Raw genomic sequence first — 7,500 nt, 5'->3', positions numbered from 1 at the left:
CACACACACACACAGACACACAGAGAGAGAGGATTTGATGATGCCAAGTGGAAAATTGTTTTAGACACACATTATGGCTGGATCCAAAATAGACACTGTTTCCACACAGCGCATATAGACAATACATACATTGCACAATACCGATGTCATACACATACACATCTCCTACAGCCAGTTTTTTGTGGGTTTTAAAGTTTTCTGTGCGGAGGCTGACAGGGGGAGGCTGGCAGAGGTAGAAATCGGAGGACGGGCTCATGGTAACATTGGATCTTAGATCTTATGGGTCTGTAGTTGTACTAAACAACACAGCAGTTTTGGTACTACTAGATCTTAGTGCTGCCTTTGACACTGTAGAGTCGACCATGACATTCTAATAGATAGACTAAAAACCTGGGTAGGACTTTCGGGCACTGCCCTAAACTGGTTTAGATCCTACCTACAGGACAGAAGCTACTATGTCTCCATTGGCAACTTTGTATCTGACCAAATTAAAATGACATGTGGGGTTCCCCAAGCTGTTCGTAAATTGCAGCTCATCCAAAACGCCGCTGCTAGGGTCTTAACAAAAACAAAGAAATTTGAACACATTACACCAATCCTGAGATCCCTGCACTGGCTACCAGTCTCTCAGAGTATTGAATTCAAAATCCTCCTAATTACATACAAATCACAAAATGGTCTTGGACCAAAATACATATCAGATCTCCTCCCACCCTATATTCCCGCAAGGTCCCTAAGGTCAGCTGAGACAAATCAGCTAAAAATTCCAAGAGTAAAAACAAAACACGGTGCAGCAGCTTTCAGTCACGCTGCTGCATGCTCCTGGAACAAACTCCCTGAAGAAATCAAACAGGCCCAAACCCTTAAAATATTTAAATCTAAGCTAAAAACCTTCATGTTTTGCACCAGTTATGATTAAACACAAACACTTCTATCAATGTATTTTTTCCATTAACTATTGTCTTTTTAAATGTTTTATCTATTTACTTCTTATATTTGCTTTTATTCATTGTAAAAAAAAAAATCTTATGCTCCTCTTGCTGTATTTTTAAATAATGCATGTAAAGCACTTTGAATTGCCCCTGTTGTATGAAATGTGCTATACAAATAAACTTGCCTTGCCTTGCCTTGCCTTGCCTTAGATCAGCGGTCTCGGTCGAGGCTTTTAAAAAAAAGAAAAAAGTTAAAGACTGGCTAACCGCAAAAGCCTGTCTCTCTGTGTCCTGTTGATAATTGTTGTGCACCTGTGGTTTGTTACTTGTTCTTATTTTCACTTTTGCTCTTGTATGTATGTTCTTATGTGTGTAAAGCACTTTGTGACCCCTGGTCTGGGATAGGTGCTACAGAAATACATTTGACTTACTTCCTTAGTGACTTACTTCCTAACACACGCGTGGTTGGATACCGTTCCCTCATTCCGTTCCATGCCTTACCAGGAGCCTCCGTCTCCCCCGCTTGCTACCCCACCCCTGGGGGCTGAATGTAGCCACGCTGGCTGGTATTAATCAGCGCTGTTAATGAGGCGGACTGGGTGTGCTCTCTGATAAGCTCCACTTCTCCTCAGGAAGGGAGGGAGAGGAGAGAGAGGAGAGAGAGGAGAGAGAGGAGAGAGAGGAGAGAGAGTAGAGAGAGAGGAGAGAAGAGAGAGAGAGAGAGAGAGAGAGAGAGAGTAGAGAGAGAGTAGAGAGAGAGTAGAGAAGAGAGAGAGAGAGAGAGGAGGAGATAGGGGAGATAGGAGAGAGAGAGAGAGAGGAGAGAGAGGAGAGAGAGTAGAGAGAGAGTAGAGAGAGTAGAGAGGAGAGAGAGTAGAGAGGAGAGAGAGTAGAGAGAGAGGAGAGAGAGTAGAGAGGAGAGAGAGTAGAGAGGAGAGAGAGAGAGAGAGAGAGAGCGAGAGAGAGAGAGGAGGAGATAGGGGAGATAGGAGAGAGAGAGAGAGAGAGAGAGAGAGAGAGAGAGAGGAGGAGATAGGGGAGATAGGAGAGAGAGAGAGAGAGAGAGAGAGAGAGAGAGAGAGAGAGAGAGAGAGAGAGAGAGAGAGAGAGAGAGAGAGAGAGAGAGAGAGAGAGAGAGAGAGAGAGAGAGAGGAGGAGATAGGGAGGCAGTATCTCTGTGGTGGAGAGAATCACCTTGGAATTCAGATCTCCCAGATAATCAGTTCATTATTCAACTCGGGGGCCTTGATAGAAGGGGGGGGGGGGTCATCTATCTTCGGTGACTCGTCTGTCCGGCTTTAAAGGTTTTCCAGCCTCCCATCTTGTCACTTTCCTCCACCGCAGGCAATTTAACAATACGGCCGTCTAGCGTCCTCTGACCTCTAGGATCTGAAGTGGTTTTAACCGCCGCCACCTTCCCAGAACCCCCCCCCCGAACCTGAGCAGGAGCGAAATACTCCCCAACACATCTTAAAGCCATTGGAAAGACAGACAGACAGATAGAGCGGTTCTCGTGCACCCAGCCCCCCCCCCCCCCTCCCCTTCCTCCTTTCCCCGACTAAATGCTGGTTGCCCAAGTCGCTTTCCATCCTGCTCTGTCCTATCCCATGAGCCTCGACTAACTGGCCGCTGACAGCAGCCGATTGGGTGGCCGGGGCCCCAATCGCATCCAGTTTTACTGTACGGCTCCCTGCACGGGATTGGATGAGACAGCTCACGGAATTGAAACAAAGCGATTTAAAAAAAAAAAAAAAAAGGGGGGGGGGGTCCTGTGTTCCTGTGTTCTTGTGTTCACTGTTCATCAGCGAGACGCTCCACGGTAGCCTGCCCGGTCTCACTGAGTTCCCCGCCCTACCCCCCCCCCCCCCACACGACTGTGATCTATGGGGCTGTAGTGGTGCGTGGGACCTGAAAGCAGCGTTAGATCTCCTTTTAAGACCGGGACACTTTCGTGTGGCTCAGTGACCGCGGTGTCGATAGAAACGATTTTTCTGCTGCTCTGGCTTTCATGCTGTCCTTACTTTATCCCCCTCTTTTACCTTCTCTTTGTCGTGTCGGAGACAGAGAGAACCCTGTACCCTGTACCCTGAGACAGAGAGAACCCTGTACCCTGTACCCTGACACAGAGAGAACCCTGTACCCTGACACAGAGAGAACCCTGTACCCTGACACAGAGAACCCTGTACCCTGACACAGAGAGAACCCTGTACCCTGACACAGAGAGAACCCTGTACCCTGACACAGAGAGAACCCTGTACCCTGACACAGAGAGAACCCTGTACCCTGACACAGAGAGAACCCTGTACCCTGACACAGAGAGAACCCTGTACCCTGACACAGAGAGAACCCTGTACCCTGAGACAGAGAGAACCCTGTACCCTGACACAGAGAGAACCCTGTACCCTGAGACAGCGAGAACCCTGTACCCTGAGACAGAGAAAACCCTGTACCCTGACACAGAGAGAACCCTGTACCCTGACACAGAGAGAACCCTGTACCCTGACACAGAGAGAACCCTGTACCCTGACACAGAGAGAACCCTGTACCCTGACACAGAGAGAACCCTGTACCCTGACACAGAGAGAACCCTGTACCCTGACACAGAGAGAACCCTGTACCCTGACACAGAGAGAACCCTGTACCCTGACACAGAGAGAACCCTGTACCCTGAGACAGAGAGAACCCTGTACCCTGACACAGAGAGAACCCTGTACCCTGAGACAGAGAGAACCCTGTACCCTGACACAGAGAGAACCCTGTACCCTGACACAGAGAGAACCCTGTACCCTGAGACAGCGAGAACCCTGTACCCTGAGACAGAGAGAACCCTGTACCCTGACACAGAGAGAACCCTGTACCCTGAGACAGAGAGTACCCTGTACCCTGAGACAGAGAGAACCCTGTACCCTGAGACAGAGAGAACCCTGTACCCTGACACAGAGAGAACCCTGTACCCTGAGACAGAGAGAACCCTGTACCCTGAGACAGAGAGAACCCTGTACCCTGACACAGAGAGAACCCTGTACCCTGACACAGAGAGAACCCTGTACCCTGACACAGAGAGAACCCTGTACCCTGACCCAGAGAGAACCCTGTACCCTGACACAGAGAGAACCCTGTACCCTGAGACAGAGAGAACCCTGTACCCTGACACAGAGAGAACCCTGTACCCTGACACAGAGAGAACCCTGTACCCTGACACAGAGAGAACCCTGTACCCTGAGACAGAGAGAACCCTGTACCCTGACACAGAGAGAACCCTGTACCCTGACACAGAGAGAACCCTGTACCCTGACACAGAGAGAACCCTGTACCCTGACACAGAGAGAACCCTGTACCCTGAGACAGAGAGAACCCTGTACCCTGTACCCTGACACAGAGAGAACCCTGTACCCTGACACAGAGAGAACCCTGTACCCTGTACCCTGAGACAGAGAGAACCCTGTACCCTGACACAGAGAGAACCCTGTACCCTGACACAGAGAGAACCCTGTACCCTGACACAGAGAGAACCCTGTACCCTGACACAGAGAGAACCCTGTACCCTGACACAGAGAGAACCCTGTACCCTGACACAGAGAGAACCCTGTACCCTGACACAGAGAGAACCCTGTACCCTGACACAGAGAGAACCCTGTACCCTGACACAGAGAGAACCCTGTACCCTGACACAGAGAGAACCCTGTACCCTGACACAGAGAGAACCCTGTACCCTGACACAGAGAGAACCCTGTACCCTGAGACAGAGAGAACCCTGTACCCTGACACAGAGAGAACCCTGTACCCTGAGACAGAGAGAACCCTGTACCCTGAGACAGAGAGAACCCTGTACCCTGACACAGAGAGAACCCTGTACCCTGACACAGAGAGAACCCTGTACCCTGACACAGAGAGAACCCTGTACCCTGACACAGAGAGAACCCTGTACCCTGACACAGAGAGAACCCTGTACCTGTACCCTGGGCTGGCTAGGGCGTTGGGATTGGCCGCAGAATCGAGGGGGAATACCAGGGGTGTGAATTGTCCCCTTCAGAGCAAGTCGATGCTACCTACGATACAGATACACGGTCTACCGTACGATACCGGAAACAGGGCTCGGCATTAAGGCTTGTCCGCTTGTCTGGGACAAAGTACATTTTATGTTCGGACAAGTGAACTTCCTCCTGCAGTTGTCCGACAGACAAGTCAAAACAAAGAGGAGAATAAATATGTATTGATATCCACCAAAAATGTATTCCTCCTTAAGTTGTAAAGTAATACATGCTTTAACGAGCTATGCCGCACCTCATTCTCGCTGCCTATGAGGCTCGGCATAGCTTGTATCAGAAATTCTATTCTCAATGCTATTGCGTGACCGTTATTAACTCCACTTCCCGCAAAAGTGCCAACCTTCAACCCTCAAAGTTGGCTTGCGGACATTTTAAGTCCGTAGTGAAAGAAACCGACACGTTACTCAAGCCAGCAAGGACAATGTTCCTTCAAGCACCTAAAACTGTCCAGTGTGCCAGAAAAAGCGGGAAACGAAAAATGTCATCAGACGAAACACCAGCACCATTGCCGGTGTTCTGCCAAGGTATGCTGCCTTGTCAATGTAGCTGCCTTGTCAATGTATCTGCCTTGTCAATGTATGCTGCCTTGTCAATGTAGCTGCCTTGTCAATGTAGCTGCCTTGCAGGCACGTGCCGTGAGCTTTTAGATTGGGTAAGCATAAGATATAGAAATACACATAATTACACATACACGCTATCAGTGAACGCAGTTTCAAGGAAATGCAATTTTGATGCCCTAGAACCCGCTAATAAACTGTAGGGTCACTTTGTGATCAGATTACCAAAAACAAATAAAACAGTTGCCAGTTTCGACTATATCAGGGGTGCTCATTGTTCAATCTTTTTTGAACCAAGATCTTTTCAAGTAGCCAACCTGCTGAAATCTACAAGTCCAGTTTCAACATCGCAAACGCACACACGCACAACACAGACACACACCGTTTCCATCCTCCATAGTAAACTCACAACACACTTTCTTTTCACACTTTTGTCACACAGGCACTTGACATCACATCACAAACCCTCCCTCTCTATCTCTCTCAAACACTTTTGGTCCAGAACCACTGGCACGGACAGCGACATTAGGCCTATCTCAGCGATTGATTAAGCAGCTCTCTCTCCAAACACAACGGCACAGGCCTACATTCAAAGGTAAAAGCAGAGGAAGTCTTAAATAAGGAGCCATAACCAGCAGCACAGCAGTACTCAAACCATATAAACAAGCACAGATCGCCACCAGCCTCGCGAATCATATAAATCATATAAACCGCTCATACCAGGCTTGCTGTAGCCCCTAGCGACTCTCCCTTTCTGGGTGTGAAGATCGGTGAGCGGTGGCTTCGGGCGGCCTTTAGCCAGTAGTTGTGTTTTTCCAGTCCAGTCCAGTCTACGAAATCCCTTTAGGTCGCTGACAGTAATGTCCATATTCACAAAATCAAGCAAGTTATCCTTATTGATTATTATTATTTAGATCGTTTGAGCTAGCTGGCATAAGCTATTCTGCCGGGCAAGAGAAAGTAAGGTGAAATGTTAAGTGAACTTGAAAGTGATAAGAGCCAATCAGTAGCTCTTATCGGAATGAAAGAACTACTGATTGGCTGTAAGCATGCTTACCCTGGCCACATTAAACAGCGGGCTGAGGCATCGAAAAAAATAAAAAAGACATTTTCATGCATTCGAATGTACGCGAGGGAAAGCAGAGAGAGAAGTGCTTATAATGCAACGCAATGCAAGCAAGCAGAATAGCGAGTGCTTACTCCTGCAGGTGGCGCCAAAATGAATGACTCCTGCTGCCCTGGGACCTAAAATACGACTCTTTTAATGAAAACAAACAAACGGTTACATGCACTTTTATTTTAATATTTTCACTGTCCTTTTTTATTTTTTCGTTGGGTAAGCACTGCTTACTATGCTTATATGGACGACACGTCCTTGCTGCCTTGTCAATGTAGCTGCCTTGTCAATGTAGCTGCCTTGTCAATGTAGCTCCTTGTCAATGTAGCTGCCTTGTCAATGTAGCTCCTTGTCAATGTAGCTGCCTTGTCAATGTAGCTGCCTTGTCAATGTAGCTCCTTGTCAATGTAGCTGCCTTGTCAATGTAGCTGCCTTGTCAATGTAGCTCCTTGTCAATGTATGCTGCCTTGTCAATGTAGCTCCTTGTCAATGTAGCTGCCTTGTCAATGTAGCTGCCTTGTCAATGTATGCTGCCTTGTCAATGTATGCTGCCTTGTCAATGTAGCTGGCTTGTCAATGTATGCTGCCATGTCAATGTAGCTGCCTTGTTGATGTATGCTGCCTTGTCAATGTAGCTGCCTTGTCAATGTAGCTGCCTTGTCAATGTATGCTGCCTTGTCAATGTATGCTGCCTTGTCAATGTAGCTGCCTTGTCAATGTAGCTGCCTTGTCAATGTAGCTGCCTTGTCAATGTAGATGCCTTGTCAATGTAGATGCCTTGTCAATGTAGATGCCTTGTCAATGTATGCTGCCTTGTCAATGTAGATGCCTTGTCAATGTAGCTG

At 48.1% G+C, this 7,500-nt stretch overlaps 1 protein-coding gene across 1 annotated transcript in view; it reads left to right on the top strand.

The window, feature by feature from the left end:
- large1 (LARGE xylosyl- and glucuronyltransferase 1) overlaps positions 1-7,500 on the top strand; it is a gene marked incomplete at its 3' end in the record, with an annotated part of 91,368 nt that overhangs the window by 36,431 nt on the left and 47,437 nt on the right. The window lies entirely within an intron of this gene.

Source organism: Nansenia antarctica (assembly GCF_963989245.1).
Source record: "Nansenia antarctica genome assembly, chromosome: 8".
Taxonomy (NCBI): domain Eukaryota; kingdom Metazoa; phylum Chordata; class Actinopteri; order Argentiniformes; family Microstomatidae; genus Nansenia; species Nansenia antarctica.
Note: the sequence above shows the minus strand (reverse complement) of the source record. Positions and strands in the feature narration are given on the sequence as shown.